Source organism: Sphaerodactylus townsendi, linkage group LG07, assembly GCF_021028975.2.
Source record: "Sphaerodactylus townsendi isolate TG3544 linkage group LG07, MPM_Stown_v2.3, whole genome shotgun sequence".
NCBI classification, from domain to species: domain Eukaryota; kingdom Metazoa; phylum Chordata; class Lepidosauria; order Squamata; family Sphaerodactylidae; genus Sphaerodactylus; species Sphaerodactylus townsendi.
The window spans coordinates 111,352,248-111,379,109 of record NC_059431.1 but is presented as its reverse complement, the minus strand read 5'-3'; the positions used below and the strand labels follow the sequence as shown (position 1 = coordinate 111,379,109).

General features: G+C 45.8%; 1 protein-coding gene across 1 annotated transcript in view; it reads left to right on the top strand.

Moving 5' to 3' along the window:
* The first annotated feature begins 6,299 nt into the window (after positions 1–6,299).
* Positions 6,300–26,862, top strand: part of KIAA1958 (KIAA1958 ortholog) — a 59,209-nt gene continuing 38,646 nt past the window's right edge. The window contains exon 1 of the mRNA XM_048504238.1: positions 6,300–6,326. The gene's annotated coding sequence lies outside the window, so the exon portion shown is untranslated. The remainder of the gene's footprint in view (positions 6,327–26,862) is intronic.

Here is a 26,862-nt window from a genome sequence, read left to right as displayed (position 1 = left end):
TGATTTTTGACACCTGTGTCAGCTGTAAAATACAGCCAAGTCAGGAATACATCCCTCTGTGTTCCCTCCCTTGCAACAGTCTCATTCTTCCGCTATCCACCAAGATGTATGTGATAAAAAAGGGACCTTTACAAATACAAATTGCTTTCTTGTCCTATCAGAAAGCCAATTTTTTGCTTTCATGTATGCTAAGTGCTCTTGCAGTTGTAAAAGGTACTATTCATTCATTCATTCATTCATTCATTCATTCATTCATTCATTCATTCATTCATTCATTCATTCATTCATTCATTCATTCATTCATATACCGCCCCATCCTTTTGAGGGCTCCGGGCGGTGAACAACAGAATAATGTTACATAGACAGCAATAACAATTGCAATAAAAATTAATATAGTTAGCATCATTAAAACATAAAATTACTACAGTATTAATTAATTAATTAATTAATTAATTAGACTTTTATACCGCCCCATTCCCGAGGGGCTTATTATCCTTTGGAGGTGAGGTCTGGATTGCATGGTCCCAGAGGTGTAGCTAGGGAAAATGGAGCCCAGTGCAAAATCTGAGTTTTCCACCCCCATGGGTGTTTTTGCTCCCCCCCCCCGACCCCAGATGCTGGAATCCACCCCCGAACAGCATCATTTTCAATGGTGTTTAAACTAGGGAGCCCAGATTCTCCTTTTAAATCCACCTTAAAGGGCTATTCTGGGGTCCCCAGTTTAAACAATATTGAAAGTGATGCTGTTTTGGGGTGGATTATCCCCTATCCTGAAACAGCATCACTTTCAATGTTTAAACTGGGGACCTCAGATTCTCCCTTTAAATCCATGCCGAAGGGAGAGATTCTGGGGAAATTGGGGGGGGGGGTGCCTGCTGTCAGGGATACAATTGTTCAGCTAGCAGCACCAAACGTTCAGGGTGTCTTTAGGAGACTATCCTGATGATACCACCCAGGTTTGGTGAAGTTTGGTTCAGGGGGTCCAAAGTTATGGACCCTCAAAAGATGTAGCCCCCATCTCCTATTAGCTCCCATTGGACTCCCCCATTTCAGTCTCCTGAAATACCCTCAAAATTTTTCCGTGAGAAGGGTGTGTGTGCCCCTGCCAGCAATTGGCCATGCTGGCAGGGGCTGATGGGAATTGTAGTCCATGAACATCTGGAATGCCATAGGTTGGCCACCCCTGTCTTAGCCCATTCAGATTTGGCAAAACAGCTCAAGAAGAAGTTTCTGGATTTGGCTGAGGATTGTATTTTGCCAGGTATAATTCGATAGATCACTTAACAGAAGCTGAGCCAGGCTGTTTGGGGAGGCTCTGAAGTGGAGACGCAGCCAGTATTTGAACACTGTGAGCCAGACCAGGGCAGAACGTGTACAGACTCCTGTCTCTAAGCAGAGGACTTGGTAAGAGACTGAGTTAGGGAGGCCCAATAAGTGGCGGATGAACAGTGATTGTATAGTCTCAAGTGTAACGGCTCTTCTCGCTTCCCAAATAGGGGCTCCGTAGAGTAACTGAGGCAGCAGTTTGGAAAGAAATGCCTTCAACGCTGCTGGAAAAAAATGGCCACACTGGGTGTAAAAACATCTCACAATTGCTTGACCTTTGCTTTTTGTTGTATTAGTGGCCGCTGGAATCACTGCTTGCTTGTGTATAAAACTACGAGGCTGGAGATGTCCCAGTTTGATCATCAAATACATGGGCAAATGGACTGATTGACTACTACTTCTACTTCTACTTCTACTACTACTACTACTACTACTACTACTACTACTATTTTAGGAGCCGTGTGACATAGTGGTTAAGTGCTTGCACTGCCACTCACACGGTCAGGAGTTCGAGCCCCCTGTGGGTCAGATAACCTGGCAGCTGGCTCACAGTCAACTCAGCCATCCATCCATTTCCTGGTCGGTAAATGAGTATACCTAGCTCAGTGGTGGTGAACCTTTGGCACTCCAGATGTTATGGAGTGGAGCCAATTGGCCATGCTGGCAGGGGCTGATGGGAATTGTAGTCCATAACATCTGGAGTGCCAAAGGTTCGCCACCACGGACCTAGCTCATAGCTAGGGGGTAAAGAATAGCCGGGGAAAGTAAATGGTGTAAACTTACTCCTACAAAAAAAACGGTTTCGTTTGCTCTATGAGAATCATCATTGCTGGTGCAGTGGTAATTCCCAGGGTTGGAGCACATGACTGGAAGGGGAAACTTTACCTTATTATTTTTACATTTTTATGTGGTGTTATCTATTTATCAATCTATCAATATGGTTATTTATTTTTTAAAATCTAAACATTAAAAGATGTACAGGAGCGGGCAGGCCACGGGCAATAGAAATGATATGACAGGACGAGAAGCAGGAAGGAGTTAGAAACAGGGAGAAGGGCAAAGGGAAGCATGCAGAGCAGTATGAGGGAGGGGGGTGAGACTAGGTGGGCTGGCCGTGGGCCGAAGGAAGAGGTCTGGGGCAAAGCTGTGCCCACTGGCAAATTTGCCCTGCTCTGGTGACGAAGCAAGTTAAATTTGTAAAACAAGTGGTTTCGCTTGCTGTGGAGACTGGAAAGTGAAAGCGGGGCTAGAGGAAATACGTCCACACAAGGAATCTTGCCACAGTAAACATTTGCCTCCACGGTGCAGTGAACAGTGCACCCTGTGCGTAGGGCCAAAGTTTCTTTCCTTGTGTAAGCAAGTTGTCATTCAGACAGCAGGTGTTTGCTATTTGAAAAAACCCTTTGGCTAATACAGTTGCGAACTTAAATGTGGCGTCCTGACCAGACACAAGGGAAAAGTTCCTCTGCAATATCCGCTAACTCCAGCAAGCAGCAGCACTGCCTCAAAATACTGCTCTCTCCGTATCCAAAAAAAAAAAGGGAGAAAGAAAACCTACTAGCAGTTCGGTTCTCTCCCTCCCCATTCACCGCCCCACTTTTCCAGTTCCCAAACAACAATAATGAAAACCTCCTACAAACAACACAACCAGGGCTCTTTTAATTTAATAAGGAGCCCGGGTTTTATTTCCCTGCTGTGACTGCTTTCTCTTCTGTTTCTGGTTAGAAAAAGGGACCCGGGGAGAGCTTTCGCAGCTGCTGCTCCAAAAGGCAGACATTAGCTCCACAGAGTATGCATTTAATGTGCAGTCTATTGCATTGCCATTGAATAACAGGCTCCCTCCCTCTCTCCAGCATCTCCATCTTTTCCTGCTCCCCACATCACACCATCCTTTTCCATCAGGGGGGGAAACGGCACGGGAGAAGCTGAAACAATAAATGTTAAAGGGAGAACAGCAGTAGGCGGTGCAGGGGGTTGGTTAAGAGCATTCGTGTATCTTAATCCTGGAGGAACCGGGTTTGATTCCCAGTTCTGCCGCCTGAGCTGTGGAGGCTTATCTGGGGAATTCAGATTAGCCTGTGCACTCCCACACACGCCAGCTGGGTGACCTTGGGCTAGTCACAGCTTCTCGGAGCTCTCTCAGCCCCACCTACCTCACAGGGTGTTTGTTGTGAGGGGGGAAGGGCAAGGAGATTGTAAGCCCCTTTGAGTCTCCTGCTGGAGAGAAAGGGGGGGTATAAATCCGAACTCCTCCTCCTCCTCCTCCTCCTCCTCCTCTTCTTCTTCTTCTTCTTCTTCTTCTTCTTCTTCTTCTTCTTCTTCTTCTTCTTCTTCTTCTTCTTCTATCTTTCCCCTCCAATGATAACACTAAGGATTTATTATGGTGGCGGTTGTTTTAAAGAGGGATGGTTTCCCTCAGGGAAATTCTGAAGCAAACCCAGAAGGGGTCCAAACTACAGAAGACCAGTTGGAGAAGGTTTCACACGTGGGGGTTAATACACATCAGTGTGAAACTGAGGGCACCTCAGGGACTGGTATATAATACAGTGCATTATACAATGACATTTATGCACGCACAGCTCTTGCTGCTTGCTCGGCGCAGAATCCCTACGCCACAAATCTTGTTGGGTTTATATCTTTGAAAACGGGGTTTGCAAAATCGAGGCGTGGGAATGAGCCAGCCTCTCTAAAAATTATCGTTCCCACTACAAGGGGGTGACAGAAAACGTTTTGTGGAGCGCGGCTGCGTTGCTGGAGGTAAATATCTCTGGCGTGCATGGAAGCCTATGCAATATTTCCAGTCATTTTTTCCTATGAATTCCTGAAAAGCAAGACTACTCTTGCCTTGAAAAAGCACGGATTATTTGCACGTATAAAGGTGTAAAGCCCAGACTGACTGTATAGATGCACATGCATGGGTCTTATCTCCCTCTATATATACCATAAGCACACATACAATATGCACGCACGCAAATAGTCTCTCTCTCTCAACACACACGCACAAACTAATGCACACCCACATTTAACGTCTGCACACATTACTGCACGCTGTTTGTTGATCCATACATATGTTAACCCTGTTGTATGGCGTTGCCATTCCCGCTCTGCACCCACGGCTAGCTATGCAATAATAAAATTGCCAGCCCCCCCCCCCCCCCCGATATATAATAGTGGCGATGCATTCTCTTCCCGCCTGTTCAATCTCTCCCCTCGCGCAGCTGTGAGCTGGGATAAAAGTACAACCTCGACTAGAGGTACTCCTTGTTGCTGTTGTTGTTGTTGTTGTTGTGTGTTTGCACAGCGGGGAAGCGGGGCCAAGGGTGTGCCCAGCAGTAGGTGAGTGCGTTATTGCACACTTCCTGTGGGATATTTATGACCAGGGCTTCGATTTCCGGCAGCGGAGACCAGCTCTCTCCCTCGCCGAGCATTTAATATCTCCGTGCAAAAGGAGGAGGGCAACCTCTTGCAAGCAAGCAAGCGAGCACGCACGCACAGCAGGGGGAGGAAGAGCAGCCGCCGCCGCCGCCACTGATCTGGGCACCTTCCCCCCCCGCCCCCTTCCAGACACAACAACTCTCCCTCCTCGCCCAAACAATCTCGGATGCACACGAGAGTGCCATGCAATATAACGCATAGAGCACGGGGTTTCTCCTCTCCAGCGCGCGCGGGCGCGCGCGAGGCCATATCGCATTCCCATGGAGAGGCGCGTGCAGGTAGGTGGTTGTCTGGGGAGGGCGCCGGGAGGCAAGGGGGCAGGAGGCAGAGGCGCCATGGCGGGGCTGTGCCAGCCGTGCCAGGGGTCTATGCGTTGTATTATCTGTATTGTGAGAGGGGGTGGCTGCTTATTGTGCCTTCTGAGAGAAGGGGGTGGGGGGTGGGGAGCGCCCCCCTTGTGTTTGCAGGAGTCCAGCTCTGCTAAAGACCTGTGGGAATCACTTGTCACCTTTGGGGGAGGTGATAGGGCAGTTATTGAATGGGGATATATCGTAGATATGTTATGCCTTCTGAGAGAAGGGGCGGGGAGTCTCTCCCTTGGGTTGGCACGCATCCAGCCTGGGGAGGCGCCTCTGCTAGAGACCTGTGGAGATCAGTTGCCCTCCCTTGGGGAGGGTGATAGGGCAGTTATCGAATGGAGAGATACTGCAAATATAGCGCAGCTCGTTGGGGCAGGTTTGAGTTGGAGATGACTGGGGCGGAGGGAGGCTTCGCAGTGTCACAGTCGCCCCTTACGAAAGGCTCTTGGGTGTTTTGATTTTGTTGCCCAGGACTTGTTTTTCTATCTGCCAGTTTATTACAGCGTGAAAGGAATGAAGTTCAGGTATCCCCCTCCCCCACTTTTCTGGGGAAAAGGTAGCGGGATGGAGGAAAAGCATCTTTGTTGTGATGGTGTGGTAAAAGCAGGTGGGTTGGTGTAGAGGCGAGAGGTGCCCTCAAGGAAACGTGTGTGCATGTGGAGGCTGAATGTGTGTATCTGGGAAGTGCGGGATGTTAGGATAGATTCCAGAGCCTCAACCTGTTAGTTGTAGGAGATCCAAATAGAAGTATCTTGTGGCATCTTTTAAGTTTTCATCCCAACAGCAGCTGTCCATGAGCAGAGATCGCTGGGTCTGAGACATATGAAGGTGGGGGGGCGGGACAGGTGTGAAACTGTTGATGTTGTGCATCACAAGGTTCAACATGCGTTTGCTTGACGCTGGACCAGAGTTGTAATATTGGAGAAGTCCGTAAAGAATCTGGCAGGACAGCCGGTAGAAAATCTGGCACGCTTCCCTCTGCTCATTTCGCCTAGCTTCTTGCTCTTCTTTTAAAACACAGATCCAGGCTGACACACGGGCAGCGGGCGTCCTAGTGCTGGAATTTCGTCCAGCAGAAACCAGACTCCGACTTTGACCTAAAAAGACGAAAATGAGGAGGAGGAGGAGGAGGAGGGGCGGGAAAGAAATAGCTGCGAGGAGGAGAATGTTTGGTCGAGAGGGGAGGACCCAGTCGACAGATCTTGGGTTTCCCTGCTTGTCGGTGATTTCTCTTTCACATGCACAGAGCCTTGTTGTTTATGTTTATTTGTTGTTTCTGAGGGAGGAGAAAAGGAAAATGAGCAGGCGGTATTGCTCTGTGAGCCTGCGCACCGAGCACTGTAGCAAATGCAAAGCATCCCTGGAAAGAAGTCAGAGCCAGAGGTTGTGTAGTGTAGTTGAACTGCAGGTTAATTGAAGACCCAAGAAGAAGTGAAAGGGAGAGGATCTTTCTTTCTTTCTTTCTTTCTTTCTTTCTTTCTTTCTTTCTTTCTTTCTTTCTTTCTTTCTTTCTTTTTTTTTCTTTCTTTCTTTCTTTCTTTCTTTCTTTTCTCTTTTTTCTTTTTTTCTCTCTCTTTCTCTCTCTCTCTCTTTCTCTCTCTCTCTCTCTTTCTTTCTCTCTCTCTCTCTTTCTTTCTGTCTTTCTCTCTCTCTCTCTCTGTCTCTTTTCTCCCAGCACTGCTAAAACACTTTCAGATTTGGGGTTTTTCTCCAATCTGGCAAATTAAGACTATGTCTAAATCTAGTAACCGATATCACTTGAAACTGGGATTTTCCTACTCGTTATTTTTTTTTAATCCATGTTTACAAGACTGGTGTAGGGTGCCTCCCGAGATTCATCAGTGCCATTCTAAACAACTTCTGTGTGTAGAGACGAGTATATAACTTAATTCCATGGTGCCTAAGAGCAAAGAATTATTAAATTGCTTCTTCATTAGTGACAAACTAATGTACAGTAATAACTGTGTACCATTTAGCTCTTCAATAATTATTCAAAAGTATCCTTCAGCAAGCTGCTTCATAATCTGTTTTTGCTAATAGTCTCTCTGCTTTGCCATAACATTATAATTTCTTGGGAAAATGGATAAGATGGAGGCTAGGGGGTGAAATAGCATCTTTCTATCTACTTCATGATACTTAATCTGTGGGAAAATGGGGGTACAAATATATTTCACTGGTTCTTATTTACATCTGTAGGTAAGAAATACAGTTCTTGCTTGCATCTTGGAACTAGTGTTTTTCTTGGATTAAAATCTAGGGGCCCTATTTCACGTGTATGTTTATTGGTAGAGCATCCTCCATTCCACAGTATTCACAGTTTTGTGAAATATAAAGATATATCATCTTACTAAACTGATTACTTAACAATGGCCCCTTCCGCACACGCAAAATAATGCGTTTTCAAACCACTTTCACAACTGTTTGCAAGTGGATTTTGCTATTCCGCACAGCTTCAAAGAGCACTGAAAGCAGTTTGAAAGTGCATTATTCTGCATGTGTGGAATGAGCGAATCATTCTTCTACCCTGCTGGCATTAGAGACACAAGCCCCTTCCGCGCAAGCAGAGTAATGCACTTTCAGTCCACTTTCACAATTGTGTGTCAGTGGATTTTGCTATTTCGCACAGTAAAATCTAGCTACAAAGTGCATTGAAAGTGGATTGAAAGTGCATTATTCTGCATGTGCGGGCCTCCGAAAAGCAGACATTAGACTTTGCTTTGCACCCCTAGTCCAAAGATATTCCCTTCACACTTTTCTCTTCATGAACTTCAAAAGACTCAGGGAATGTCATGTGAACTTTGGGAAAGTGAACCTTCGTTCCCCTTGTGAATCTGTAGGTTGCAGATTCAGTGTGGTATGATTAGAATATTGGATTAGTATCTGGGAGACCAAAGCTTGAGCCCCTCGGGGATAAGGCGGCCTATAAGTCTAACAAAATAAATAAATCCCAACTCTGCCACTGAAGCTTGCAAGCTCTTGGTCTAGTCCCATGGTGGCGAACCTTTGGCCAAGCTGGCAGGGGCTGATGGGAATTGTAGTCCATAACATCTGGCGTGCCAAAGGTTCGTCACCACTGGGCTAGTCACTCCCTGCCCTATTCTTCACAACTCCCCAAAAATGTTTGCGATTTTTTTTCGATCCCCCTCCCCCCCCAATTTGTTCACACTATCCCCTTGAAATGATTCCTGGCTGCCATTTTGTGCCTGTGTTTTTTAAAAATTCTCCATGGACTCGAAGCTTCAGTGCCTCGTGTTGTGATTCGCCGTAGCTCATGTAATCGAAGCTTTGAAGATTTAACTCCCCCAAATAATAAATGGTGAAAATAATTAGTTGAGAAGGAACAGAGTGAGTTCAGCAACACAATAGAAAATGGTGCTGAAAAGAAGGTTCGGGGATGACTGAGAGACGTGGGAAATGTTTTCAGTAGATCGCACAGCTGTGAAAACATTTTGAAAATATTTCAGGTTAAAGAATCTGGGGCTGTTTCAGCACATTTCTTGGTTTGCGTCTGTTTTCTTTAAGTCAGGTTTAACACCATGTGATGTTCTAGATAGGTTTTGGTGAAGATGACTTATTACGTTTGTTCAGGTGTAGATCTGCCTTCTGTAAGGTTTGAAGAACTTTGTTTAGTTGATCGTCATGCTCTTCTTCCGTATGGCCATAGAGACCAAGATGTCATCCATGTGAATGGATATGCCTTCTAGGTCAGTGGTGGCGAACCTATGGCACTGGTGCCAGAGGTGGCACTCAAAGCCCTCTCTGTGGGCACGAGCAAACAGAGTGTCCCCCCCCCCCAATCTAGGCTAGCCTGGGCTGCTGGGCTCGATTATTAGCATTAAACCTAAGACCTAGGTTTGGGGAAGCAGTGTAGGTAACCCTGTTAAGAGCTGTTAACCCCACTGATTTTCATGTGAAGAACTAAAGCGCAATCCTTTTCCTGGGAGTAAGCTCGATTGCTGGCAATGGGGCTTGCTTCTGAGTAAAACCTCCTAGGGTCGTGATTCACCTGATGGAAGATTGCACAGTTGCTTCAAAGCAAAGCCACCAACTACCACCAAGTTTACTCCCGAGTAACACACACCTCAGAGCCAGCCATTTTTTCTAAACTAAAGCCTCAGTATTCTGGTTAAATTGCCGTGTTGGCACTTTGTGATAAATAAGTGGGTTTTGGGTTGCAATTTGGGCACCCCGTCTCGAAAAGGTTCTCCATCACTGTTCTAGGTGCTGTTACATCTCTCTCTGGAATAACTCTGGAGTGCTGGCAATTCCAAATGGCAATCTGTCAAAGAAATATTGGCCAAGAGGAGTAATGAAAGTGGTTAGTTTCACTCTTTCAGGCTCCAAGCAAATCTGCCAAAATCCAGCAGTGAAAATACACGGGCATCGGCTGATCTTGGACGGATTTAATCTATGGCTGGAAGAATACAGTGTTCATGCTTGATAGCTTTGTTCTGTTGTTTTCTACACGATATGCACTGAATCATCTTTCTTGGGTACGGATCTCTTCTACCTCCCCATGCAATTTGGTGGCAATTCTGTACCTGGAGAAACACTGGCTCATTCCGCACATGCAGAATAATGCACTTTCAAACTGCTTTCAGTGCTGTGCGGAATGGCAAAATCCACTTGCAAACAGTTGTGAAAGTGGTTTGAAAACGCATTATTTTGCGTGTGCGGAAGGGGCCACTGTTTCCAGTCAAAGGCTTCTGATGGGGAAAACTTTTCTATTTTCTTCTGTATCAGTTCTCTGCTCTCTTGTCCTTCAGTCTTGAAGGAAAAAACTGCAGACCTTAGCAAAAGCTGTGGAGACAACTGGAGTTCAAACTTCTGACACCATGTCAGGATGGATTGCAGGACAACCGTAGTGGTTTAAAACAGGTTTGTTTACAACTAACAATAAGAACTATAGAGCAGTTAACAGCTAACCAGAAACTCTTGGTCTTAACTCTCCCAGGTCTCAGTTCTAACTGCTTTTTTCCGAGTCTCTTAACTTTGCCCATCAATTCAAACACTTAAAAGCACACCTCACCGCAACACCTGTAGTTGGACAGTTACAAAATTTTTAAAGGAGGTAAGATGAGATTCAATGCCATACCGCTTTAGCTTTTCCCATAAGTTGTGGCTTGTTATCCAGGTTAGGTCCCTTGCAGAACTGTTGCATATGTAAAATAGGGAACTTACATGCGGTGCTCTGTGAGCTCTTTGGAGGAAGGGCAGGATATAGATTTAATTGAATAAGAAATACGAACTATGTAGAAATGTTATTCTTATTCTCTTTTTTTTATTATGCAGGCATTTAAATGTATCTTGTACCTGAGGTTATGTTAGGTCAGAGAAACACAGAATAGTTAGCTGTTCTGCAGCTGATAATGGCTCTGTGTTTGCCAGCACAACTTGTTTTTTTAAAAAGAAAACCTGAGGTGCTTACACTTACAAGGTACACACCTATTTCCCAGGATTAGTAAGATGTTATCTTTTATAAGATCAACCAACCAGCCCTGAGATGTGGTGTGTTTTGAATTTCGCTGAACTCTGAATCAGACTAAAAGAACATCCTGAGCTAAAATGTTGATTTAGCTGTTACATGCCCATTTTTGGTTTCTGCAGTTTTCTGCAGACTGAAGTCTGGCATGGCTGATAATCAGATTACTTTTTAGCCGTGGTTGGCTGTTCTAGTTAGTTCTCGGGTTACAAAACTGAACTTAAGTAGAAATTCCAAGAAAAACAATAAAATATGCAATAGTTCTCATTTAAAGTTATACAATCTTTGGGTTTGACACACTGTCTGAATCAGTCTCCTGACACTTGCCAAACATTCGTCTCAACAAAAACAATATTGTTGTTACTTTTCCAAAATGATGACATTGACTTTGAAAGTAACATCAGATATGGTTGGAAGATTTCATTTGACTTTTCCGTGTCATACGTGGTGGTGATCAAATGCATATTATTAAGGTTTGCTTAAAAATTCCTCTTGATGTTACTTTAATTGGATTCTTCAAAGGGGTAATGCTGAAACAAATTTTAATTGAGTGGAAAGTTACAGTAATGTGATTCCTTGGCATACCTTTTTTTAAAATTGCAAAGGAACCATAGGTTTATCAGTGTGCATCCTCTGAGAATGCTTTCATAGATTTAATAACAGCAAACATGTATTTAACAAGGAGCTGTAGTCTATTCTGCTTTGACCTCAGCAGGTAAATTCGTTGACAAATTCACTATTTATATTTTGAAATTTACGTTTCAAAACATATTAGGCATACACCCAGTGGTGGGATTCAGCAGGTTCGCACCAGTTCAGCAGAACCGGTTGTTAAAATGGTGCTTGTAATCAACCAGTTGTTAAATTATTTGAATCCCACCACTGCATACACCTATAAAAAGTGATGTGTGAAGCGACTCTAGTGCAGAACTGGGAACATAATAGATCAGGAGTCTGCAACCCGCGGCTCCAGAGCTGCATGCGGCTCTTTCATCCTTGTACTGCGGCTCCATGTGGCTTGGGACCTGAGCAACCTGAGGACCACGCTTTGCCATAATAAGCAAGCGCACAACTACCCCAGGCCGTCTACGGAGGACGCCCCCAGCCGGGCAGGTGACAGCAGGTGCCAGACGAGGGAAGGAGGGGAAAGGACGCCGGAGGGAGGGAGGAAGGAGGGGCCGGGGAAGGAGGCACGCTTGCTGGGTCCCAAGTGCAACTTGCTGTCATTGGCGTTGCTGCCGCTGTCTATCCTTCCCGTTTGGATGACGGCTCACGGCATTGCTACATGGATAATTTAAGTTCAGCTTTTTAATTCATTTGAAAGAGACCTTCAACTCGGCATGTGTTTTTTTGTTATTTTTAAGAGTTCAAAATGTGTTCTTTACATAAATAAAATATCATTTTCTCTGTAGCACTTCATGGATTTCATAAGCAACACACTATAATTGTTTATACAAAGCGTAAAGATTAAAAAACAATATATACAGTGTTATCTTCATTTTAAATGTCAAAAAGTATTTGCGGCTCCAAGTGTTTTCTTTTCCGTGGAAAATGAGTCCAAATCGCTCTTTGGGTGTTAAAGGTTGCCCACCACTGTAATAGATGATTCCCACTTTTGACATTTTTGTGGCTTCGTAAGGCAACCCATAACCTCTGAGGCAGAGTTAACTGGATGGCTAAATGTTTAAAACAATGGCTTTGCTTGCACATTATTTTGTGTGTTTTCTTGTGTGCATTCAAGAGTTTCATGGCTTCTGTTGGCTGACATAGGTCCCTGTCATTGCTGCTGTGAATGCAGGGTCATTTGTATTGGCTACAGAGCATTCGTATCGGTGTTAGATGTGGCCTTTCCTCCCTTAACTGCCATTTCCCCTTCATTTTTCTCTCACTGAGCCACTGGAGGTCTTAAAAAACAAGAACAGAAATCGTTAGATTGTTAACGCATTATAGTGATTTATTGATCTGTTAGATCCTCTGAATTTCCAGCTTTGATTTTTTTTAAAGGATGTTTCTAGCCTTCAAAGATATAAGGGTAAAGGTTTATCACTGTAATGAAGAGGGTCTTTGAGGTTACTGGAGTGAAAATGGGTTAGAATTTGGACGGGCAGCCTTCAAGGAATACCAAGGTTGTGCCGAGGAGGCAGGCAATGTCTCTTACCTTGAAAACGCTACATCAGGGGTCTGCAACCTGTGGCTCTCCAGATGTTCATGGACTACAATTCCCACCAGCCCCTGGCAGCATGGCCAGTTGGCCATACAGGGTCACCATAAGTCATCTCTCAATAGGACATTCCAAAATTTGCACTTTTTCTTGTCTACATGGGGAGTAGGCGGGCTTTGACTGTGATCTTTCCAAAAAGATTGTATCAAATCAGGTTTGAGGAAGATCAGAGCATAGCAGGGGAAAACCTGGAAAGAGGGCGATTAGGAAAGGGTGTCATGTGGACGTATCAACAAAACTGGTTCATTTGGGATGCCAAACTGGAGCAGTAACCATAGACAAAGGGCTCTTTAGATAAGCATAATTCTGCATGACCATACCTGTGTGGCTCCAAGGTCATGTGACCTGAAGAAATATACCACCATGGCAAAATAAAGGGGCACAAAGGAATGTAGTGGAGGAGGAAGAGGAGGAAGCAGCACCTCTGGCATTGTAGGATCCATTGTTGCTTGTAAAGAGACTGATGTAGGTGGGCTAAGAGGAGGCTCACTGTAGTACCTACATCCTGTTTATAGCATAGTCATCCCTCCCCTTGCATCCTCTATACAGCGCCAGATCAGCTTAATTATGGTGTGTCGCAAAAAGCGTTTTTTACTCCCTTCTTTTGTTGGAGTACAACTTTTTACAAAGGCGATCTTCATATTGCTTGAACGTGTGTATTTTAAAATTTGCTTATTCTCATGTTCCTGAATTGATTGATGGTCATGTAATAGGGATAATTTTATAGTCACCTTTCAGCTTTCCTGAATTTTGTAATTCATTGCATGTGTGATTTTGGCCTTCGTTTCTCTGGCAGCCTGTACCATGCAGTCCAAAGTATTGTGTGGATAGTGTAAACATTAGACACACGACCCGGCCAAGATTAAGTACTTGGAAGCCTTGTTGACTTAAATAGTGGAGTTAAGCATATGCAAAGTTCTTCCTCCAAGAGATTTGAAAAGTGGCTAACTTTCCTTGAATCCTGATTTTAGTGTCTACATCAGGGGTAGGGAACCTGCGGCTCTCCAGATGTTCAGGAACTACAATTCCCTTCAGCCTCTGTCAGCACCAATTGGCCATGCTGGTAGGGGCTGATGGGAATTATAGTTCCTGAACATCTGAGAGCCGCAGGTTCCCTACCCCTGGTCTACAGTATCAGCCCCCTAGATTGTGCCCCATATGTTTCTTTAGCATGTCTATGTAAGTGTTTGAAGTTTATCTAGGGATCTCTGCCTTGAAACAACAACTATTTTAGCATAAATTCCTTCACCTTTATTCCCAAAATGTTGATATTTGTGTTCATGGTTTTTTTTTTAAGCATTATTGAGGGAATTCTTTTGCGAGACAGAAATCACAATGTTTCAGTGCTCTGGTATGTTTCCTTGGTAACAAATGTACTACACAGATTTCATAATGAGGTTTTCAGTCTGTTAGCAACCGAATATGTTGCCTTGCTCATTAAGCCTGCTTTGAAGTAAGTAAAAGGTCTTGTTTATGGAACTATTCAAACACATGCTGTCAAAGATAAATTATTACTAATATCCAAATCTTCCATATACAGGGATTTATTGTAAGGTACACAGTGTGATGAACTTTATAAGCAATGCAGTGTAAATAACGCTAAATATTTACTCAGAATGAAAGGTCTGCAGCCAAAAGTGCAAATTCAAAATGTGTATGCGTTTTGTCTTTCTGAATCTTAAGCCTATAAATTAACTCAGACATGGATCTCAATCCTAAGCACGTTTACTCACTGGCAGTTTCTGTGGGGCTTACTGTGAAGTTAGTATGCGTACGATCACATCTCATTTACCGCAAAATTGTTGTCATCCCTTCCCCTCTCCTGCTATACAATTACCGAGAATGCATGCTAAACAAGTCTGCTACTCAGGTTTATTCAATGGGGCTTACTCCCAGGAAAAGGTTCTTAGGATTGCTCTATTGCACAGGTGTCAAACTTGCGGCCCTCCAGATGTTATGGACCACAGTTCCCATCACCCCCTGCCAGCATGCTGGCAGGGAATGATGGGAACTGTAGTCCATAACATCTGGAGGGGCACGAGTTTGACACCTATGCAATTACAATACCATCCTAAGGAGAGTTTTAACTTCTAAATTAAATGGGCTGAGAAGGGTGTAACTCTGCATATGATACAGCCAGTGCATGACGCTACAGCCAGTACCGTGGCCTCTTTACAAGATCAGGCGTAAACCTCCCTGAGCGAGGCATTAAGCAAACTCAGAGAATGATTTTTTTAATGTTTACTTTTTATAGTCTGTGTTCCTCACTGTAGATGACAGGGTTTTTTTTTTAAAAAAAGCAAACAATACAATCAAAACTGTAGCTCAGGGGTCCCCAAACTACGGCCCGGGGGCCAAATCAGGCCCCCGGAAGACATTTATCCGGCCCACTGGGCAGAAGCGGATCTCCCCCTTCTCTATCTCCTTTTCCCCAGGTTTACAAACAGCATTAAGCGCTGGCGACTCGCTGCTCATTCCAAGCGGCCGGAGGGGACCGTACCAATGCAGCAAAGGGGGGAGAGAGAAAGGCAGCAGAGCTTCAGGGCCGGATTGGAAGGGGACCGCGGGGGTGGGGGGCTCGGCCAGGGGCGGGTCGAGGGCGGATGGATGCCCCCCCCCGCGGGCGGCACTTGGTCTGGCCCCCGGCTGGGCTCTGGCCATGCGTGAACTGGCCCCCTGTTTAAAAAGTTTGGGGACCCCTGCTGTAGCTGAACAACAAATGCAATGAAGCTGTCTAAAAATATTCCACAAACATTAAAGCCACACCAGTATTCCCTTTTTTTAAAAATGCCTTTTTAACAGTTCCATTTTTTGCATGTTTCAGTGGAATGGTAGTAGCGCGGGTGCCTTCCTTATTAGGCAGGGCCCTCCACAGATACGGGAAGCTGTTGATCATACCCATTTTCAGCACAGTGTTTTCAAAAGGCCTTGCTCAGATGAACGAAGGGGTCTCAGAGGAGTATATTGGGAGAGAGGGTTTTGTGGTATCCAGGCCATGAGGGATTTTATATATTGTCAAAGGCTTTCACGGCTGGAATCACTAGGGTTTTGTGTGTTTTCTGGGTTGTACGGTCGTGCTCCAGTAGCATTTTCTCCTGACGTTTCGCCTGCATCTGTGGCTGGCATCTTCAAAGGATCTTCCTCTGAAGATGCCAGCCACAGATGCAGGCGAAACGTCAGGAGAAAATGCTGCTGGAACAGAGCCATACAACCTAGAAAACCCACAACACCCTAAGGATTTTATAGAACTTTTGATCAAACCCGGAAACTAATTGATAACCAATGAAGGAACGACAGAACAAGTGTAATACGTGCACACAGCTTAGATCCTGATAGGAAACTGACTGTAGAGTTTTGTGCCTTCTTGAAGTTTCCAGATTGTCTCCAAGGATTGTCTTTGAGGTAAATGATGTAACCTCATTGATTTCCACAAGATCTTTTCGGAGTGTATGTATGGAAAATAGCTGAAATTGTGTCCCTGTCCAAATATCTGACACCCATCTTTTAGATAATGTTACTTTTATCATAATATCAGCTTTTTGATAACTTTACCATAACATCAGAAGAGGTGATGAGAGCAATCGAGGGAGAGCGATCCAGGCAGCGGGCAGGGAAGGAGGAGAGGTGCAGAGAGCAATGGGGAGGGAGGAAGGAAGGGAAGAGGAGAGATGCAGTTCGCAACCCAACAGTCTGCAAGCCCCTCAGCCTTTTCTGCAGGGCTTCCCTCTGCTATCCACCTGATTTTGCTCATTTCGGCTGGCCTCTGATACCAAGGTGAAAGGCATTTGCCTTGTGGTGGGAGACCCAGGAGGAAGGGGGAGTCGCACTGTCCTTGTTCTTCTTGCAGCTGCCCAGGCTTGGCCTCATGGCCTGCCTCTGCCCACTATGGCTGACCTTGCTACACTTTCCCAGCAGTGGCACAGTGCCCCCGTCAAGCTGTGCCAAGCGTAAGCGCCCTGCCTACACCATGCTAGATACGCCTCTGTTTGTGAGTACTACCTGGATGGTGAACATTTGGTAATCATAGGCCCTTTCCGCTGCATCTCTCCACCGGCAGAAATTACACCGGTGGAGGGGTGGGGGCCATTCGCACGGGAGCATGCGAGCGGCCCCGCAGATGCCGGTGCAGAAGAGGTGGCTTCGCATGGAGCCCCCTCTTCTGCGTCCCCCCCACTCGCCTCGTCCTCCAGCGTTGCTCTGGAGGCCATCAGGGACCCGTCCACGCTGCCCTCCGACCCCTGGAGGTTGGAGGGCAGCGTGGGCGGGTCCCTGGCGGCCTCCAGAGCACGCTGAAGGACGAGGTGAGTGGAGGGAATGGGGAAAGCGCTGTCTTCCCAGCGGTGCGGTTCGTACCGCGCCGATGGGAAGACGGTGTTTTAAGTCAAAACAGCTTCTTCTGCTCTCTTTTAAATCTTTCCTTCCTGTAGGCATTACCTGTATCACAAGGTAGAAGACTCTTTCAAAGCTTCCTTCTTTGCAGCCCATCAAACTTACAACTGGGACAGCTCAACGAGCGAGGTTATTAGGAGCGGCTTCACGCCACTCCTGGGTGGCCAGGACGGCGCTGCTGCGATCCAGCAGTGCCTCCTGTGCGAACAGCTGTCCAGGGACAGCGTTTTTGCTGTCCCTGGGCCGCTGTAAATGGTCCGTGCGGAAAGGGCCATATCTAACATTTCTTTTTAAGTGTAACAAATTTGTTTATTGATGTCTATCTTACCTTGGATAAACCACTTGGACCTCCCCTCCCCATGCTGCTAACTGCTTTCACAATTATGTATGAAACGCTTAACACAACCTTTACCATCATATTCCCTGTACTATCAGATTTCAGAAACTATATTTGGATGAGATACCACCTCACCACACAGGGGCAAACTTCTCTTGCATTGAAAGCTCTATGGGGTCAATATAAGTTGGTTGTGACGATGGCGCCTTCTGCCACCAAGATCAACTTGTCTGCTTGGTTTTGTACCAGAGGTTGTCCGGAGAATTAGACAAAATACAACAAGAATATATCCAAAAGAATAAGTTAAAAGACTCAGTTTGGCTGAATGTATTTTCCTTTGTTATTTTGCTACCCTTTAATAAATAGTTTTTATGTAAGCTGTTTAAAAACTTTTTAAAAATACTTGATGTTAATGCTTTTAAAAATTCTCAGTACACAGTCGACTTTGTTGTGTAACCATCTTGGTCTGTGAAGCTTTGCACGCTGCCTCCTGTTTAGAAGCTGTCCCAGTTGTGAGTTTGATGAGCCTCAAAGAAGGAAGCTTTGAAAGAGTCTTCTACCTTGTGATACAGGTAATGCCTACAGGAAGGAAAGATTTAAAAGATAGCAGAAGAATCTGTTTTGACTCACCTTCCATCTTTCTCAGGTGTAGGCTACTATCAGGCCTTGCAGATGCTCTGGGTACAGGGTAACAAGCCATACCCAGGCAAACTTCAGTCGGGATGCAAGAGATAGCCTGGCTGGCTATGTAGAGGAGATAAGGCTTTAGAAGGAGAGTCAGTGGCAAGGAGGAGATTCAGCCAGATGAGGAGGAGCCGCCATTTTGTTCTCTCCTGGGAGACTAATTGCCTCAACAAGTCACTGCTGTTCTATCTTCCTCAAGGGCTGACCTGGACTGTTCCCTACTATGGAGCCTTTTCCTAAATAAGTTGACCAGTGCTACTTTTTAATGCCATCTTGGTTTCAAAAATGCCATGCTATCAACAAAACAATCACTGCAGTCATTGGGAAGTTTCCCCCCAGTTGTTCAGGAGACCAGTTATATCTGTTCATCACAGGGGAACAATCTACTTGCTTCCTCCCAGTGATTTTTCAATGCTGGTTGAGGCCCCAGCCCCCACAACTGACAACTCTGCCCAGGCCCCTGTTTTCTCACCACTGTGTCCACCCAAGGACACTAGAACAAGAAGAGTTTGGATTTATATCCCCCCTTTCTCTCCTGTAGGAGACTCAAAGGGGCTCACAATCTCCTTGCCCTTCCCCCCACACAACAAACACCCTGTGAGGTGGGTGGGGCTGAGAGAGCTCCGAGAAGCTGTGACTAGCCCAAGGTCACCCAGCTGGCGTGTGTGGGAGTGTACAGGCTAATCTGAATTCCCCAGATAAGCCTCCACAGCTCAGGTGGCAGAGCGGAGAATCAAACCCGGTTCCTCCAGATTAGATACACGAGCTCTTAACCTCCTTACGCCACTGCTGCTCCTCCACTAATGCTTCTCCACTCCCCCAGCCTACTGTGAAAAGTAGTCTGGCAAGCCCAATGGGCTTCACAAAATCTTTCAAGATTCCCTCTTCTTGTGAGAGTTCTGGCAGTATTGCCAGGGCAACCGAAAAAGATGGCTGAACTGTTATGAAAGGAAGGGATTTTGCAAGAGTTCATAAAGTCTTACAAAGGGCACACAGCTTTCTGGACTTTTTATAAGACACTTGGAGGACAGGAGATGAGGAATATCACCTCTTTTGCTTCCTGGACAAAGGCAGGGGTAGTAGGAAAGGAGGTTCACATCCCTGCGTGACTCTTTCCCTTGACTTTCATTTGGTAATGACCTACTTGTCATAATCTGCCAAGGGCTACCATGTAGAAGTCCCCAATTACCAGGTCACCAGGTCACCTCACTCCATGTCAGTTCTGAAAAACATTTGTCTTGTGCTATATATTGACTTCACATAGATATCCAGGAACAGCCAAGCTTCAGGGTAATCTTGGCATGGATGCAGACACTCTGTCCCTAAAATATATGCCTGCAGAATCTGTATATTCTAAGATCGCTCCAGTGATGACCTCTGTTGCTTCAGGTAAAGCCAGTAGAATGGATAATAGCAGAATCCCTAACAGCTCAATGCAGAGTGGGGAGGCTGAAAAGGGTTGAAGAGAAGGCGAGGCCTCATGCCGGCAGAAATGCCCTCCCTGGGACACTTAGACCATGAAAGTTTTGAGACTGTGCCTTCCGAAATGTGCCCCCCCCAGCCTGCAACCCCCATTGACATCAATGCAGAAAACTCAATGCAGAACAAAGATTCTTGGGCAAATTTCTGGGATGTTCTTGCAGGGGGTGCATTTTTGGACATATCGGCACCAAAATTTCAGGGTATCACCTGGAGGCTGTCATGATGGCACCCCCCAAGTTGCTGTCAATGGAGGTGGCATCCAACTCAGGTTTTGCCCAGGGCTACAGTTTCCCTCGTTACACCCCTGACACTTACCCTGGCAGAGGCGCAAATCTCCTGGTGGGTGACCTCTGCAGACTCTCAGGATGTCCCAATATGGTGCAGAGCACCGCATCGGTACCCCTGCTGACTTTGTGGGACACGAAGACCTGGGGCACGGACTTTTGTGTGGCATAAGCCCATTGAACCCAATGGAGGGCTTTTTGGTGGTGGAGAATTGGAGCAGTGTTTGTGAGATTGCTTCCCACTTGTTGCCTCAACAACAGCCCTACAAGGTCCATAGAGGAGTGCAAGGGAGGAGGGAGGGAGCCCGGCATCTGGACATCACATCCTGTTGGTAAATGGGCCCTCAAAGGGGTGGCATGCAAGGGAAGTTTTGGACCCTCAAGTTATGGACCCTCAAAGGTGTAGCATGCAAGGGAAGCGGGGGAGGGAGGGGTGGCATGCAAGGGAGGAGAAGGAGGGGGGCCAGCATCTGGACATCACATGCTGTTGGTAAATGGGCCCTCAAAGGGGTGGCATGCAAGGGAAGTTATGGACCCTCGAGTTATGGACCCTCAAAGGGGTAGCATGCAAGGAAAGGGGGGAGGGAGGGGTGGCATGCAAGGGAGGAGAAGGCGGGGCTTTTTTTGGATTTTTGCCTCCCTGTACTGCCGAAAAGCTGTCTGGGGGCGTGGCGGCAAAGAGGCGCCGGCCCTGGCTGCCCCTGGGCCCTGAATTGGGCTGCCTTCGATCCTGAACTGGATATTGAACGGAGCTGCATTGGCCAAATGTAGTCCTTCCGTATGAACTCATCAGTTTTCAGTGCCAAATCAGTAGCCTCGTCTTGAATCAAATCATGGGTAACAGATGTCTTGCTTGGCAGTAGTTAATTGTACAGCCTTTCCGGAGTGAAGTTGGTGGGAAAATATTTGCCCATATGCTCACATGCAGTAACATTAATTTGGTATACAGTATGGTTTCTAAATTGCAATACACTCTGTACCTTTTTCAGTGCAAAACCATTCCTGTAGCTACGTATCAGTGGAATTCATATGCACTTCTGACTTGATCCGGGTCGATGCTATCAGTGCGTCTTGGTAGATTGCCCTTCTTTCTTGTTCTAACTTTTTTTTTTTTGCAATCTTTCCCTCTTCATTATTCTTCTGGCAAGTATCTTGTTAAATAAGCCATTTCGAAGCATTTCATAGCATCCTAATGTACCAGTCTGTGGAAATTAAGGCTCGGCACCTTCTGGGTGCAATAAAAAAAGAGCTCTCTGGCATAGGAAAATGTGTTAAGTGGAATTTTTATTTTTCCCGTTGGCATGAGAAACACACCATTATGCCAAGCTTGTGCTTTTGGACCATCTACGCGTGACAGCAATAGAGTTTTTCTCCAGGACAGAAACAGACGATTCGTACAGGAGGCTGTTATTCAACAGGGCCGCAACAGACAAGAAAGGTGCCATGCCGAAATTGAGCCCTTTTAAGCCTGCTGCACCTGCTTTAACAGGATCATCTTTAGTGTATATATATACATTTTTTGACAGATGGGTAAAATCTGTTTGGTTCTAACGGAAACCAAGGCACAACAGCCCCTTGTAGCTATGAAACAAGGATGCTATTTTGGCTGCTGAGTATGACTTATCTTTTGTTAGGTTGATAGTCAGAGGGTGACTGAATGATCCATTGATTCTCTCTAAATGAGATCCAGTGACTAGAGATCTTTATCCTACTTTTGGAAAGTGACACCCTTCTGATAACTGGGCAGGAGAAATGGCAGTTTTGCCGTTTTATTTGGGAGACAGAAAAGAGACAGAGCTCGGGATGTTTCAGCTGATATTTATTTGAATCAGAAGTGATCTCCCTAGGGTCAACATTTGCTTAGAGTATCTAAGGCCATTTCCGCACAGCAGAGGCAACCTAGGTTCGACTCGTGTCCGTGGAAATCGTTACCTGAGCTCGACTCTGCTGTTACTCCGCACAGCAGCCAGGTCGTCTCTCTGGAGCTGAATTCAGAGGGCGGGATCACCTCCTCGCGTCTTTCGCTCCTCCTTCCCGATTGGCTGCCATTCTATGGCGGGAAATGTGAGTGCGCATCCCTTTTTTTCATTTTGCCACCCACGTCAGAACATGCCACCAGAAAGGAGGGAGGGTGGCAGGGAGCGTGTTTGATTGGCCAACCCACAGAAATGTGGGATAAATGTTATAATTTCTGGCTGTTGGTTTGTTCATGAGAAGGGGTTTTTTTTAAGGCGTGCTTCTCACCGCCGCGGCAAGTCTCTCAATCTGCGCATGCCCAAAGCTGTCATGCATGCGAAGGATTTTTTTTGAAGGCGCGCTTCTTGCCGCCGCCACGAGTCTCCCGTTCTGCGCATGGCCAAAATAGTACACTGTGATTGGCTGGCCGGGAGAGTCGAGGTGAGGGAGATTCTGCACTGTGCCGAATTCGGCTTGAGTGCAACCCAGGGTTGTCAAAAAGTTGTAGCTCCCAGTAGAGCTCAAAAATTTGATGGGGGGGGGGGGGGGCAGAGACAGACACAAGTCAAACTCTACGGCTGTGCGGAGTACCCGGGCCGGACCTACGTCAAACTAAGGTCGAATCCTACAGTGCAGAAGGTCTCTGAGAAAGAATCTGCAGTTTTACTGCATGCAAACATGTACTTCTTCCTTTATACAGCTGATAACTTCCACACCAAGGCAGGACATGAGGCTTTATTCTCTTCCTTATTCTGTGTTGGGGTGTCAAAATGAGTCCTCTCCAAGTAATAAGGAATTCTGGCATTGGACAGACTGGGGTGGGGTGAAGGAGCTTGAAGTCTGTAAATGTCAAGAGAACTTCCAAGAGCTGTGGTATCCAAACAGATAGTTCAGCATTGCTAAGTATGAGAATTATGAGCCTTGCATGAAAATTATGAGTCTTGATAAGAAGTATGGGACCCCTTACTGTTCCTATACACAAATACTTGAGAATGCAGGATTACACAGTGCAGCATTAACTTGTAGAAATCTCTGATGTGACATGCACATTTTAAGCAAGATTGTCCGTGGGAGAATGTGCTTAACAGGAAGTCTCTAGAAAGTCTTGAATGTGGGGATCTTTCTTGCTGGACCGCAACTTTTCGGGAGCAGCAGTGGTGTAGTGGTTAAAGAGAAGCTGTACTCTAATCTGGAGGAACTGGGTTTGATTCCCCGCTCTGCCGCTTGAGCTGTGGAAGCTTATCTGGAGAATTCAAATTAGCCTGTGCACTCCATCACACGCCAGCTGGGTGACCTTGGGCTAGTCACAGTTCTTCTGAGCTCTCTCAGTCCCATCTACCACACAAGGTGTTTGTTGCGGGGGGAGGGGAAGGGAAAGGAGATTTGTCAGCCCCCTTGAGTCTCCTTACAGGAGAGAAAGGGGGGATATAAATCCAACTCTTCTTCTTCTTCGTAACTTCTTAAACAACATTAAAATTTCATACTTTCACTAACGTGGATTCTGCACAGCGTATTTATAACGACAACTCATTATAAATATCCTGCATGGAATCGGAATAAGTTAGACGCAATGCACCAACATTTTAAAATTCAGGATGGGTTTTGGAAAACTTAAGATCAGGTGGGATTGATACTGGAAATGAGGCTGGCTGTGCACCATTCTTAGTGTGTGAATTTCCAAAATCAGCTTCCGGTATAATGAACTGGCAATCAAAAAGAAATAGAGGGAAGGAGTTAGCAAAGTTATGATACTTGAGGCTGAGATCAAGCTTGGGAGAGCCATGCTTATCTCACCCCAGTCGCGGGTCCTTTTCCCTCCTAATGACTCCAGGCCAGCTGAGTTGGAAAACAGAAATAAAAGAAATAAAATAAAATGCAGTTACAGAGATTGCTCAGCTGAATACATTCTTATAGATCTCTCGGGACATCCAGCCCAGAGGTGCTTCTCTTAGCTTAGCCCATGATAAAGTCACCTAGGTCTTTGTTCTTAGTCTCCAAGAAAATTTTCCCTCTTGCCATGCGGTCCCCAAAACCTTTGAAGTGCCTTATTTGGACATCTTCCTGTCCTGGGTACATTTCCATGGCCTTTTGGTTTCCCCATCCGGCGGATCAAAGACCATTTGATCAAAGACCCTTTTTTACCATGTAGGTGTGATGCTGCTAGGTTTTACAGTGGTATTCCATCACAAAAGTGTTTTGGTAAATGGGCTAATTGGTAGCAGTAGCACAGATTGGCCGTGTCAGAGAGCTAGGCAGCAGATATAGGGCTGTCAGTTTTTGGATGTAAAAGCTAAGGATGATTTCTGAAGGTAGACTTGGGACAGAAGAACTTAGGGGACCAGGGTGAAGTATGGCAAGCTGTTTTATATGTTTGTGTGTGGGATTAATCAGAACACAGTCTGACGTATGGTAGAGAGTGGAGAAAAAGCAAGCATATTGTACCTTCTCATCCACCTGCCCTGTTGACTGTGTTCACGTATATCAAATGCATTGTGCGTAGGTTCATTTTGTGTAAATGATTTTACCCATGATTTGACTGGGAATCCACTGCACATTCTCCTCAGCGTGGCGAGTAGCATCTGAAGGCAGAACAGGCATGTAAGTTGCTTGGGAACGCAAGGAGTATTCTTCCTCTTTCCTTCTCTCTCCGCCATGGAGGGGCTGAGTGTTGTCTCACGTGGCTCAGGGTCACAGCCAGTGTGAATCCGGGTGGGGGATTGAAGAAGGAAGTATCAACGGTGAAGCCAAGATAGGCTGTTCCTTTTTAATTGGCTTTTTAAGATCTTGGTTCTGGATATCTGATGGAATGAGATTTTTAACTGATTGAAATGTCAGTGCTGGATTGGATTCAGCCAGCTTCTTCATTCAGTCTTGCCAAATTCCCCTTCTTGTGGAAGCCCCCATGGCTTATTTTATATGCACATCCCATGATTTCTAGCATAGCCTTTGGGGGAAGGGGGCCAATGAAAACTCACCTTCCTTTTTCACTAGGAGAAGGGCTGGTTGGTTCCAACCTACCAGCTTACTGACAAGATAATTGTAAGGAAAGGGAATGTAATAAAAGCTCTGTCTGCTCCATTCTCAGTAAACTTTGTGCCTCTTTGATGAAACTATAGTTGTTTCTATGGAAGCTGAGTGCTAAATGGGATACATGGACATGCATGAATCTCCTTTAAACTGAATCCGATCACCGGTCCGTCAAGACTGGTAATAGCTTTCCAGAATCTTCCATAGAGGCCTTTCCTATCACACATTACCATATCATTTTAACAGGAGATTTCAAAGATTTATATTTTTTAGTACTCCCCCCCCCCCCAGTTAAATATGATGATGGGGGCATAGGCAGTTGCCAGTCTGTATGTGTGTTTATTTCATACTCCACAACATTCTCCTCTTCTCTATTTTATCTTCACAGCAGTCCTGTGAAGTAGGTTAAACTGACAGTGTGTGACTGGCCCAAGGCTTCCACGGCTGGATGCAGGTTCTAAACCAGACATTTCAAATCCTAATCCGACATTCTAATAATTATACCATGCCGAATGTTCTTGAGTTAGTACAAGTGGATCAGCTTCAATTTTTGAACTCCAATCCTAAAATAATTGTCCCAGCGTATCAGGTTTATAAACTTTTTGTGGTAGCCCTTTTTAGCTGGGGGACATGCTAAATGCTTAAAGTGGGGTGGGGCACCACGCCTGCTTTCCTCACTCCTGGCTGCCACACCTTCAGTGACCCCTTATGAACACATATGTGGATGGGCTTTGCTCACAAATGGCTATTGAACGTGTGAAGAGTGGGGCATGAGGCACAATCCTAGTTTTTCTCCTTAGTGTTCAGTTTCCCTACAATTTGAATGTATAAAAAGATTTACACCCCAATCCACATGGGGGCGGGGGGCACGTGCTGCAGTGGCCAGGGATGGCATGGTGAAGGCACTAACATGCCGCCTCCAAAGAGGCTTCGGGCAGTGTGGGAAGGAGGGAAATGTAAAAACCCTCCTGCAATCCCAATCGCCCCTCAGCCTAACCAAGCTTACGCCACACTTTTGTGCGGCACAAGTCTGTGGCTGCAGAGGGCAGCGTTCCTGGGCTGGAAGCAGAGGTGGGATCCAGCAGGTTCTCACCAGTTCCCGAGAGTGGGTTACTAATTATTTGTGTGTGCCGAGAGGGGGTTACTAATTGGGTCTGCTTTTCCGTTACAAATTCCATTAGGTCCAAAAATCATAAAGTCCTGTTGTTTCCTATGTGGCTGGTTAGCGAAGGTAGAAAACGGGATAATTCTCCCTGTTGGGCTGTTTCAAAAACATGTTTTAGAAATATCGTAAAGTTCCTTGTTTAAGGAAAGTATCCTTCTTTTGATTTCTAGAAACAAAATTAAGTATTTGAAAGTATTAAGTATTTGACAGGCAGTCAATGAGAGGAGAAGTAGTTGTTTCTGTTGGCAGTAGACGATAGGACTTGCTATAATGAGTTTAAATTATGGACAGAAAGATACCAGCTGGAAATTAGGAACTTTTTTTAACAGTAAGAGTTTTTTACAGTAACAGAGAAATTATTAATGCCCCGCCCCCGGAATGCCCGGCCACGCCCCCGTCGTACCCCGCCCAGCCCCATTGCCGCTACGCCACTGTTTTAATCCCACCACCATGGGTACCTGTTACTAAAATGTTTGGATCCCACCACTGGCTGGAAGCCTGGTGGAAGTCAGCTCCACCCAAAAACGCCCCTCCCCTCCCTGCGCTGGTGTCTGCTTGGATGCTAGTGTAGCTCCCCAGCGGCGCCCACGTTTGGGTTTGACCGCTTTAGGACTGAGCAGCACCTGCAAGCCGGTGTTTTTGCTCTCCTTGCCAGCGTAGGTGCCTTTTATGCTGGGGGGGGGGCAAATGCACTGGCACGCACCTCCCTGCTTCC